Here is a 12,798-nt window from a genome sequence, read left to right as displayed (position 1 = left end):
CCCTATGTATTCTAGACACCACAATCACAATCTCACACACAATAATAGACCCATCTTCTTCATCTATCTCTAACCACCACCACAACCATTGCAAACAATCACCGCAATAATTTTGATTTCATGAGATAAACCGGTTTACTCGTATCTAGGGTTTGACCCGAAGGTCAACCATCATTGCTATACATCTACCACCGCCGGCTAACAACCACGCCGCGAAATAACCACCACTAGTTAACCACCACAACCACCTCCACCGGAAATCCATGCCACCACCACAGCCGCCGTCACCGGCACCACCACAACCGCCACTATCACTACACCTCTACCACCTTAATTATCAAGGTTGAGATTTACGCAAGGTTGAGAAGGCCACCGAATTCACGACCAACAAGTAGATGAATAGCCCAATCGGAACAGCATCATACGGGAGTGGGAGAAGAAGAACATGGTGGTGATGATATGAAAAACATACTAACGTTTTGAAAGTGGTTTAAAATACAAGAAGATAATAAACATTAATTGAAAATCGTCTCCGAAGTTAAAATTCATTTGAAATTCATCAAAGGAGATGAATTTCAAAAAAACCTTTCAAATCCATCTTATTTGAAAACTCACGTCGACGATAAAAACAGCTTGAAACATCACGTTACAGTTGATTTTTTTGAGGTTATATTTGATTTCAAAAGTAACGTTTCCGACAGATTTGGGATGAAAATTAGCGTGGTAGGTGGGAGTGGAGGACACTTGGCAGAATATGATTGGACCACGAAAAGTCACGGGGAATCTCGCAAAATCACGTGTACGTGAGATTTGAAGGGCTATTTTGGGAAATGCAAATCTCACGTGCTATTTTACATTTTCTCTCTCCTAAATTGGGCTATTTTGGTAATTTGCTCTTATATTTTTCTTTTTACTACAAAATTATTTCTTAAATATAAATAATAACTTTTTTTTAAAAAAAAATCAGATATTAATTTTTAGTATATCTCTATTTTATAGGATTTTCATATCAAAATATTTGGTGAGATTTTAATGAGATGTTATAACCCGTTTAAGGGCTATCTGAGTTTGGTGAGACCCATACCTGTGAATTCGGGTCAAATACATGAGAAACCTCCATTTATAAATAAAACAATATGTTAGCTTGAGATGAGATGAAGAGCAACCAAAGAACTTTTAAATGTTTTGTTTATACATATTTAAGATTATTTGTGATAATATACATCTACATCTACAACTACATATTCTAATAAAAGAAAAAAAACTGTGGACACTTGTCACTTGGAAATTCATTAATAGCCTAAATTTTCCGTTCAAACTATTATATTTTTTTAATGAAATATATTTATCAGTGTCAATTCATTCTTTAATCAAATAACTAATTACTTAAATTATAGTGGATTAAAAATATGCAGGTATCTATGTTAATATAATTAAAATATTTATATCTTTAATGAAATAAGATCTATATTTTTTTATTAAATTAATTTATACACACTTTTGAGTTTAATAGATGAATCTGGTAAAATTCAATAAATGATATTTATAGGTCTAAGATGATAACGACAAGAAGAAATTATAAATGAATAACTATTTATTATCATATATTCATTCAACCTCCATGGATTAATTGAGTTTTCATCCTTTTATAATCTTTTTTATGTCATTCATAATGAAACATCTTATCATCTTTTGTTATAAATCGTTATTTCATTAGAAAATATAATTACAACTTATAAAATTACTAGGTACATCTTTTTCGTGATTATGAAGAAGTTGCGTGAGACTACATACGTATTCGTATGAATATTTCATTAGAAAATATAGCTTGAACTTATAAAACCATTTAATTTGATAAAATATGTTTGTTTTTTAATAGTTATTAAATTATTGTAGCTTAATTATATCTCCTTTAAGTATCCGTATTACACGGGTTCTAAAGATAGTATAGCAATAAACTATATAACTATATAATATATCACCTCCTTGAGAGGTTTTTAAATCTCATTAACTTCTTTTATCACCCAGTGAGATTCATAACCTCAGTTGGTAACTTCATCCCTTATGAATTGAGACTCATTATTCACATATATGCTACCAATCATAACACTCACAAATCAATATATGCATATTTATATTGGAATGAACTAAGCAGCATGGTAGACGTGCACAAAAAAACCGGTTCCGGAACCTAACCGGTGGAACCGAACCGGAACCGGTTCCAGTTCCAACCCGGTTGGAACAATACCCGGTTTGGGTATTTTTGTACCCGAAAATCGTACCCGGTTCTCCTATTTGTATGTCAGTACCAGTTCCAACCCGGTTCCTACCCGGTTCTTAATTGGAACCGGTTTGGTTCGTACCCGGAATAACCGGTTCCGACGGGTTTTTTTGAAGGGTCAAACAAAAGTCAAACTAGCCGTTGGAACCGGTTCCAACGGTAATATAGCCGTTGGAACCGGGTTTTTTAGACACCAATTAGCCGTTGGAACCGGTTCCAACGGTAATATAGCCGTTGGAACCGGTTTTTGAGACAATAGATCCGTTGGAACCGGTTCCAACGGTAATATAGCCGTTGGAACCGGTTTTTGGGCCAAACCTATATATAACTTGTTTCCATTACTTGTTTCACCACCAAACTCAAAAACAAACTACAATACTACTCCTTTAGCAAACCCGTTCCTTTACCCGACCATCCAACTAAATATTATTATGGCACCCATCAAAAAAACTAACAACAAGGCTAAGAAGAGTGTTTTTGTTGCCCCCGTTCCTGTTACGGAGGACCCAAGGGTTGTTACGGTAGTCAACCATAACCGCAACCAAGACATATGGAAGAATTGGGATTTGATTGTGGATGACGAAGGTTATCAAAAGGCTCGTTGCAAACTATGTGGTTCAATATTAAAGCACGATTCCAACTCTACTTTGAGAAAGCACATCGAGAAGCCATATTGCAAGGCGTTGAAAGGGATTGGCGCGACCGATCAAATTGACTTGGGTAAAGATGGTACACTATTTCGTTACAACACGACTCAAGTTCAAGATAGAATGGCAAAGTTCGTTATTCAACGAGGTTTGCCGTTTAACCACTTTGATGACCCGGAGTTGACGTCGTTGATTCGCGAAACTCTACAACCGAGATACACACATGTAAGTCGTACTACCTTAAGACGTCATTGTATCAGGTTGTGGGAGTGTGCTAAAAAAGAGTTAATCGAGTCTTTTCATTCTTTAGAAGCCATGGTTAGTTTAACTACCGATGTTTGGTCGGCACCACACGGGTTGCCCGAATCATACATATGTGTCACCGCTCATTGGGTTGATCCGGTGACATGGCAATTGATGAAACGCACCATCGCTTTTGAAAACTTCCCGTTCCCACATACCGCCGAAAAATTGTTTGAATTACTTGATGAAGTTATAACGACTTACAACTTGAGAAATAAAATATTTTCGATTTCGTTTGACAACGCTTCAAACAATACTAAGGCGGCTGAAAAATTTATCATTAAATATTCACCACCTTGTTTCGGGGATTTTTTTCATGTCCGATGTGTTGCACATATCATCAACTTGGTTGTTCAAATAGGTCTTGACAATGAACACATTTGTGATGATTTAAAATACTTTAGACTTATGTTACAAGATGTCTTCAAAAGTGGTAAAAGAAGACATCTTGAATATAAGAACTATTGCAAGTCGGTTGAAAGAAAGTATTTGGGGCCGAATTGGGACGTTCCAACCCGTTGGAACTCAACTTGTCATATGTTAAAGTGTGCTTTTGCCCAACGCCAAACTTTACAAGCTTTTCATAACAATCTTGTTGAAGAACGCGAGGCCGATATGTTTCCGGAAAGTGTTTGGGTCCAAGTCGGTTATTTGTTGGAGTATCTTGATGTGTTCAAAAAGTCAACAACAAAATTATCGGGAGTCTATTACCCTACTAGTTGTTGGGTTTTGCAAGAATTGTACTATATGTCTTGTGTTTTTAAAAGTTTTGCGGAGAAGAACAAACTCTTCGAAAATATTGTTGCGGTGATGAAAGAAAAGTTCATAAAATATTTTGAAATCATACCGCCGGTCTTTACTTGTGCCGCCGCATTAAACCCCTATTGGAATGTTAATGGGGTTGAAACAACGATTGAGGAAATATTCGACAACTTAGGTATGCACGAGATTGACCCGAAGTTGTCGACGGAAGCGAAGGACAAGTTCAACAAAAACCTTCAAGACCTTTATGACCATTATTTTCAAATGTATGGTCCAAGCACGAGATCGTCTTTTGTGAAAAAAACAACTGGTAGGCCGTGCAATGACCCACTTATAAACTTGATGAATGGGATTCGTGAATCGGCATCTAAGAGGCAAAGAGGAAACACACCAAGTAGCGAACTTGGTCGATATAGTGGAGCAAACTATGTTGAGGGCGCAACGGTCGACGAAATTCGCAATATTGATTTGTTGGCTTGGTGGAAAGGTAAACAAAACGAATTTCCCATTCTATCCGCCATGGCTCGTGATTTGCTTGCCGTACAAGCCTCAACGGTTGCTTCCGAATCGGTTTTTTCTCTTAGTGGGAGGGTGTTATCTATGCGAAGAACAAAACTAACTCCCGAGTCTCTAGAGGTTTGCATTTGCCTAAAGGACCATTTGGATGCGGTGGATCGTGTACAACACAAGGCGAACTTTGAAGACGAAATACCAATAGAGCGTCATATTCATGATGAGGAGGCGGAGGACGGGGTTTCTTCCGATAACGAAGACGAGGGTGAAGACGAGAATGAAGACGAAGAAGAGTTGTAATTATTTGTTTTGGTAAAATTATTTGTAACTTGTTTAACTAATATTTAGTTTTGATTTGTTTTATTATAATTACTTTTGTTACTCATGATTAATTGTTTGTTACTTTTTTAATAACGACGAACATTTTATTCATCTAAAAAATAACTATTACAAACATTATTAAAACATAAACGATACTAAACATAACAACTAAAACATAAAAAACAAAGTCCGTCGTTTTAATCCGGGAATACTTATTTTTGGGTTGTAGAGCCGGACGACTCTCCCACTTCCGTTTTTTTAGCTTCCAATCTTCTTTTCTCTCGACAATACTTATTCGTATGTTTTCGTAATGTCGAGTTGGACGCTGCTTTAAGAAACTTCGAGCAATACTTGCAACGTGCCAACTCATGTGAGTCGGTCATGAGACACAAATCGTAATGAACCCAAACATCGGGGCATCTTGTTGTTTCGATCACCATAACAACGTCATCATTGGTTGCCATTTGTTGTCGGTTTAAGGTTAATTGTGGTTTGGAGTGTGTTTTATAGTTTTGGGAGTGGTTTAACAAGTACACAAACAAACCTTACTATTTATAGAAAGAAGATAACCTATTTATAGTTAAAAAACCGGTTCCAACGGTCAAAAACGGCTATATAGCCGTTGGAACCGGTTCCTAACGGCTATAATGTTTAAATTTCAAAAAAAACCGGTGGAACCGGTTTTTACGTAAAAACCGGTTCCGGTTCCACCCTACCCGGTTCCTAAAAGTTTGCATTTCTGGGCATCGGTTCGGGTCGGGAACCGAACCGGTTCCTGACTGGAACCGGTGTCATTTTGTACCCGGGGTGAAAAAAACCGGTTCCGAACCGGTTCGGGTTTTCAAGGTGAACCCGAATTGTGCACGTCTACAGCATGGAATGGAATACACTCATTTAACTTCCTATAATGCACACAGATCCACCTTCTTCTAAGTTCTAACCGATCCACAGGGTCATTAACGTCATTTGCTACCATACACTACAAAACCGACTTCGACTATTAAAACAAACAAAACATCAATAACTTTCTACCGGGGATTGAAGAAAAAAAACTAGATTCCGTATGTTTAATATTGGAACATATAGTATTTACGGTTTAGTATCGAGCCTACAGAGCCGGTTTATCTATACACGTTGTAACCTTTAGTCAATAGGGGCAATAGCGTCATTTCGAGCTCTAGTTTTCGTGTCCTCAACCGACTTTTTACCCTGTGTGGGCCCCACGAAAACTTGATGTGGCTCGATAGCAACCACCGGCCCAGAGCCCAGACTCCTGTGGGATGCTCAGCTGGTCGCTTGTAATGGGCCCACAATAAGTTGGTTAAGCATTTCTAGAACCTCACTCATATTGGGCCTCATTTTCGGGTTTCCAGATAAACATCTATTGGCTAAATTTGACAACTTTTGTGCTGATTTCAATGAGTATTTACCCTCGAGTCTTTTATCGATGATTACCTGGAACCTTTTGGAATCTAGGTACGGTTTCACCCATTCTAGAAGCTTATGCTCGTTCTTGGGTCGGTCAGCATCCAGTGGGCGCCTGCCCGTGATAAGTTCATACAGAAACACACCGTAGCTCCATACATCACTCTTGGCATTAAGATGACCCGTTTGCATGTATTCTGGAGCGGTGTATCCCATTGTTCCTACCACCTGATAATAAATATCATATCAATGCAAACTTAAAAACTTTCATGAGCAAATTGGTAACTCAAGATAGGGTTGTAAACGGGACCAGCTCGCTTAAGGCCCGAACCTCGAGCTTGGTCTCAAGCCTCAGAATAAGCTTGTTTAATAAACAAGGCCGAGCTTCACTTATTGAGCTCAAGCTGACTTGCAAGCCTAAACAGGCATATTATTTATATATATTTTATGTAAAATATTTAACATTATTTAGATGATAACTATTATATATACAACTATGATAAAAACAACTAAACATATATATTATGTTATGAATAATGTTTATTAATTATGAATATATAATAAAATAATTAAAAGTATATATAAATTAATTAATGTATAAACGAGCCAAGCTTGAGCTTGAAAAAAATACTCACAATCCGAGCTATATATTTAAAAATAAAACTTGAACCCAGCCGAGCTCAAGCTTAAGCGAGCTCGGGCTCAGCTCAAATTGTTTACACCAGTAGATGCACTTTTGAGGTCCGGTTCAACCTAATATGGCCCGACATGACCCGACCCACCTGCCCATTTTGCTACGTTTACTAAATAGCCTAAATCGATAGAAAGTAACATACCGCAGTAGAGACATGAGTGAGTCCTTCTTGCGGACCTACCCGAGCCATTCCAAAATCTGAAAGCTTAGCATTCCAATGCTCGTCTAGTAAAATGTTGGATGATTTGAAATCTCGAAAAATAATCTATAAAAATAAATCAAAAATCATTATTAGCCTCGTAGTTCATAAAACACAACGAATTTGTTAAGTGTATTCATGCATCGTGCGTTAAAATACCTGAAAATCCATATCTTCGTGTAAATACGCCAACCCACGAGCAGCGTCTTGAGCCACTTTGAGTCTCATGCTCCATGACAGAGGTGCACCGGACCTTGAACATAAATGGTCCTCGACACTTCTATTAGGCATATATTCATACACTAAAAGCCGTTGCATTCCTCTTTCACCATCATCTTCTGCACAATAACCAACTAATTTCACAAGGTTTGGGTGCTCGACCACTCCAAGAACGTTCACTTCGGTTATCCACTCCTTGTGCCCCTATTACAATATAATAAAGAATCTCAACAAAACTCGTAGACAAAGAGCATTTTCGGTATTAAAACATTTAGTTACAAAACATGTCGATTACAACGTCTCTGTATAACTCAACATGAATAGTACAACTTTTTCCCAACAACCGAAAAGTCAGATGATCAAAAGTCAAACATAAAACAACAAAGCTTACCTGTAATCCCGTACTGCTAACTGTTTAACAGCCACTTCTAACCGTTTATTTGGATCTCTAAGATTCTTAATAAAACCGATGTAGACGCACCCGAACCCACCCTCACCAATCTTTGAAGTCAGGCTAAAGTTCTTGGTAGCTGCCTTGAGTTCAGAAAATGTGAAAACTCTAAGAGTACTGCTAGTTGACACTACACTACGATTCGAGACATTTTGCGTGGTCAGTTCTGATCCTGACCGTCGATTATCAAGATCTCTGAATCTTGAACTCGATGACGGAACAGCTTTTGTTAAAGTTTTCGGGTGTTCACCATGTTTTGCACTGTAAGATGACCCAAAACACTTCATAGCTTCTTTATCTGATCTTTTAAACTATCAAACTGGAATTAGAACTGAAATCAGCATGATATTTATAAACAACAAAACTGAAAAACAAAATGCATACAAATTAGAGTTTTTTATTTTTATTTTTTCAAAAAAGCCCAATATCCACATTCAACAGATAGCTTCTTTAAAAATTAAAAGATGAAGTGTGTCAGGTTATAAACCGGGCCGACGGGCCGAGACTGGTTTTTTTGTACAACTCTACACCAGACTAGTCATTTAGGGTTGAGTACTTGAGTTCTCATGTTTGGGCTGTCAGCTGTAACATTGGTATCACAGCCAAACTCGGAGTGGAGTGGTGGCATGGAGGAAGTCGGCCGTGACCAATGACGACGTCTGGAGAGTCTATTTTTACGGACAGAAACCATTGCAAGGAACATAACATGTCTCTTATCGGTTGTACAGGCAAGACATGCGGTGATTACAGTCCACCAAATTGATTGTGATCAAGACAGAAACAGAAACATAATATATGTTTATAACTCTAGGTTATCACAATATATCATAATCAAGATTAATTCTAACACAATTCTTCATGTTAAAGACTCGAACTTTGCAAGAAATTTGAAGAATCCAAATCAAATAAAGCACAAATCTATCATACCCAAGTGAAAAAAATTCCAAGAAACTGATGAAAACTTGAAAAGTGCTCACCTTTATGCAAGCTCAAGAATGAAAACTGATGCAAATGCAAACACTTATTAAACTGCGAAATGAGTTTGTAAGTTTGAAACTTTAAATACAAAGAAAGACCAAAGTGACAGTTGCTGAAAGATTTGGGTGGCATTAAAATTGATTATTATTATTGTTTGAATTTATTTAAAGCAGCATGCTTATTTCAAATGGTCAATGAGACCGCCTTATTTGATAGGCACTTATTTAAAACATTCAAACTTATTTGACAGGCTAGTCAAAGTAACCGGCTTATTTGATTGGATAATGTTCTAGACCCATGATATATTTTTTGAACAACCAACCAAATCAATTAAATGGGACAAACAAAAGTCAACCTAGCAAGTTGCTAACTCAACCAAAATACAACATCATCCCATTACATATCAAAACAAAAGTCTAATTCCGGTGAAATCTTAACAATGTGTTTCAACGGACCTGGTAACGACACTCTAGCGGGGATGCAGGACCACGACCACGACCTATCTGAATGATGGAAGGCTCAAACCATTTTTAGTCGGAGCGATCACTTCTGACCATGCAATCCAATTTATTCTAGCTTCTTCCAATGTCAAACTTTTAGCAAGGTTAATCTTTAATCCGGTAGCCATAAAAAAACACCGTCATATACGCCGTAAAATCAGCACATATTCTTTTTCCATTCACTCACAAACACTACATCATCAGCAGACAAAAAGTGGAAACTAACGCACCCCCAAAACCGCACTTAACCCTTTGAGTAGCTCATCATTACTAGCCCGTTTCATAGTCCGATTAACAATTTCATTGCCAAAAAAAAAATATATACAACCATGCGATGCACACACCAGGATCAATATACAACAAACAATGCAGCATGGAATAGACTCATATAACTTCCTATAATGCACACAGGCTAACAAATCCGCCATATACTGCAAAACTGATTCCCTACTATTCAAACCAACAAAATGTCGATAACTACCGACCGCATATTGAAAAAAAACAGCCACATTTTGTATGTTGATCACCGGGGGCAATAACGTCATTTTCAGCTCTAGTTTCTGTGTCCTCAACTGTCTTTTTACCATGTACGCCCCCCACGAAAACCTCTTGCGGCTCGATAGCAACCACTGGGCCCAGACTCTTGTGGGGTGTCGGGCTGGTAGTTTGTGATGGGCCTCCGATAAGTTGGTTAACCATTTCTAGAACCTCACTCATCTTGGGCCGTGATTTCGGGTTTCTAGATAAACACCTATTGGCTATAATTGACAACTTTTGTGCTGATTTTAGTGAGTATTTACCCTCGAGTCTTGTATCGATGATTATCCGGAATCTTTTGGAATCAAGGTACGGTTTCACCCATTCTAGAAGCTTCTGCTCGTTCTTGGGTCGGTTTTTATCCAACGGGCGCCTACCCGTGATAAGTTCATACAGAAAGACCCCGTAGCTCCATACATCACTCTTGGCATTGAGATGACCGTTTGGATGTATTCTGGAGCCGCGTATCCCATAGTTCCTACCACCTGATAACAATGCATCAACCGAAATTTAAAAACTTTCATGAAGCAGGGCATGGATTAAAATGACTAAAATGCCCTTTGCTATAGAAATAAAGAGATCTTGTGAATAAGTGTCAAGAATTTGCAATGAGCAAATTGGTAACTCAAGAAAGTTGTGAGCTACATGAGATCGGTTTGCTTAAAGCTCGAACCAAACCGAGCTTAACCGAGCTCGAGCCTCCAAATTAGCTTGTTTAATAAACGAGCTCGAGCTTCATTTATCGAGCTTGAGTTGGCTCATGAGACTAAACGAGCTTACTGTTTATATATTTTTTATGTAATATATTTAATTTATATTTATATAATAAGTATTATATATAAAATTATGAAAAAAATAACTAAAATATATATTACTTTATATAATGTTTATAGTTATAAATATATAGCAAATACTGAAAAATGTATATAAATAAATTTAAATATGAATGAGCTGAGCCCGAGACGAGCTCGAACTTGAAAAAACTACTCAATAGCCTAGCTTGAGCTCTTCTATATTAAATAAGCAGACCTCGAGCTTGGGTGAGCTTGGGCTCGGCTCGAGCTGCAATTTTGAGGGCCACTTCAACCCAATCTGGCCTAAGCCCGACCCACCTGTCAATTTCGCTACTTCTACTAAATAAACTAAGCTCAGTAAAAAGTATCATACTGCAGTAGAGACATGTGTGAGTCCTTCTTGCGGACCTACTCGAGCCATTCCAAAATCTGAAAGCTTAGCATTCCATTGCTCATCTAGTAGGATGTTGGATGCTTTAAAGTCTCTAAAAATAATCTACGATAAAAACCAAAGTTACTATTAGTCGTAATTGTAAAGCACGTTCGTTCCTAAACAAACTTTGTAAGTGTATTTGTTTGTTAAAATACCTGAAAATCCTTATCTTCGTGCAAATATGTCAACCCACGAGCGGCATCTTGAGCCACTTTGAGTCTCATGGTCCACGATAGAGGTGCACCGGACCTTGAACATAAATGGTCCTCCACACTTCCATTAGGCAAATATTCATAGACTAAAAGCCGCTGCATTCCTCTTTCGTCATCTTCTGCACAATAACCAACTAACTTCACAAGGTTCGGGTTCTCAACCACTCCTAGAACGTTCACTTCGGTTATCCACTCTTTGTGCCCCTATTACAATATAATAAAGAATATAAAAAATACTCGCAGACAAAGGGCATTTTCGTATTACAACATTTAGTTCCAAAACATGTCGATTACAAGGTTTTTTATAATTCAACATGATCAGTACTACTTTTTCCCAACAATCGCAAAACCGAAACAGTTTATGGAATTAAAGTTGACAATTGAAAAGTCAAATGATAAAAACTCAAACACAGGAAATGAAAGCTTACCTGTAATCCTGTTCTGCTTAACTTCTTAATAGCCACTTGCAATCGTTTATTAGGCTCTCTAGGATTCTTAATAAAACCCGTGTAGACACTCCCAAACCCACCCTCACCAATCTTTGATGTCAGGCCAAAGTTCTTCGTAGCTGCCTTGAGTTCAGAAAATGTGAAAACTCTAAGATTACTCGGTTTTTGTGAAAAACTAGGAAAATTTGTGCTGCCACTTGACTCTACACTATGACCCGAGACAGTTTGCGAGTTCAGTTCTGAACTAGACCGCCTATTATCAAGATCGGTGAATAGTGAACTCGATGACTGAACTGATTTTGCTGGAGTTTTTGTGTTTTCACTGTAAGAGGATCCAAAACACTTCATAGCTTCTTGATTTGATCCTCTAAACTATCAAACTGGAATTAGAGGTAAAATCAGCATAATATTAATGTGAATAAAAATGTGAAACAAAATTAACAAACAGAATGCATACATATTATGTTTTTTTTTTTTTTTTTTCTAAAACAAGTCTAAAATTCACATTTAACTGATGCAATTCAAGATTTCCTAAAAAAAATGAATAAAAATTAGGGCTTTTAGTTTCTTTTTATAATTGCAAATAACATATCTACAAGATTAACTGTGATCAAGACAGAAACATTATATAACCCTAGGTTTATCACAATTACACTATATATCATAATCAAGATTCTAACACAATATGTTAAAGACTCAAACTTTACAAGAAATTTGAAGAACCTAGATCAAATAAAGCACAAATCTATCATACCCAAGTGAAAAAAAAATCCAAGAAACTGATGAAAGATTGTAAAGTTCTCACCTTTATGTTATGCACCTCAAGATTGAAGACTGATCAATCTGTCTGCAAAGGATTAGTGGCCCACAATTTCCTCCAAATGGAACAAGAAAAGGAGGTGCATAATGATGAGAGAGTTTTGACCAAAAGAATGAAGAAATAGTGAAACACTTATTACACCAAAAGACCAAATGTTTTGCATAGGAGAATGATTTTTGCAAGGTGTGAAATGGGGTTTGAAACATTGAATACAAGGTGCAAGTTGCTGAGGGTAGATTAAGATTTGGATGGGTAAAGTC

General features: G+C 37.3%; 2 pseudogenes across 2 annotated transcripts; both read right to left on the bottom strand.

Annotated features, from left to right (window-relative positions):
• Window positions 1-5,970: 5,970 nt before the first annotated feature.
• On the bottom strand, window positions 5,971-8,828 carry LOC143547816 (serine/threonine-protein kinase PCRK1-like; annotated as a pseudogene). The gene is made up of 5 exons (XR_013137849.1): window positions 8,793-8,828; window positions 7,756-8,134; window positions 7,305-7,568; window positions 7,089-7,211; window positions 5,971-6,480 (listed from the first exon to the last, which is right to left on the bottom strand). The product of XR_013137849.1 is annotated as a serine/threonine-protein kinase PCRK1-like (transcript).
• An 800-nt stretch (window positions 8,829-9,628) lies between these two features.
• LOC143547821 (serine/threonine-protein kinase PCRK1-like) lies at window positions 9,629-12,797 on the bottom strand (annotated as a pseudogene). The gene is made up of 5 exons (XR_013137851.1): window positions 12,524-12,797; window positions 11,698-12,090; window positions 11,213-11,473; window positions 10,998-11,120; window positions 9,629-10,315 (listed from the first exon to the last, which is right to left on the bottom strand). The product of XR_013137851.1 is annotated as a serine/threonine-protein kinase PCRK1-like (transcript).
• Window position 12,798: the final 1 nt, after the last annotated feature.

Source organism: Bidens hawaiensis, unplaced genomic scaffold (assembly GCF_021521415.1).
Source record: "Bidens hawaiensis isolate Kalapana, Puna unplaced genomic scaffold, B.hawaiensis_p1.1 tig00014833_1, whole genome shotgun sequence".
NCBI classification, from domain to species: Eukaryota; Viridiplantae; Streptophyta; class Magnoliopsida; order Asterales; family Asteraceae; genus Bidens; species Bidens hawaiensis.
Note: the sequence above shows the minus strand (reverse complement) of the source record. Positions and strands in the feature narration are given on the sequence as shown.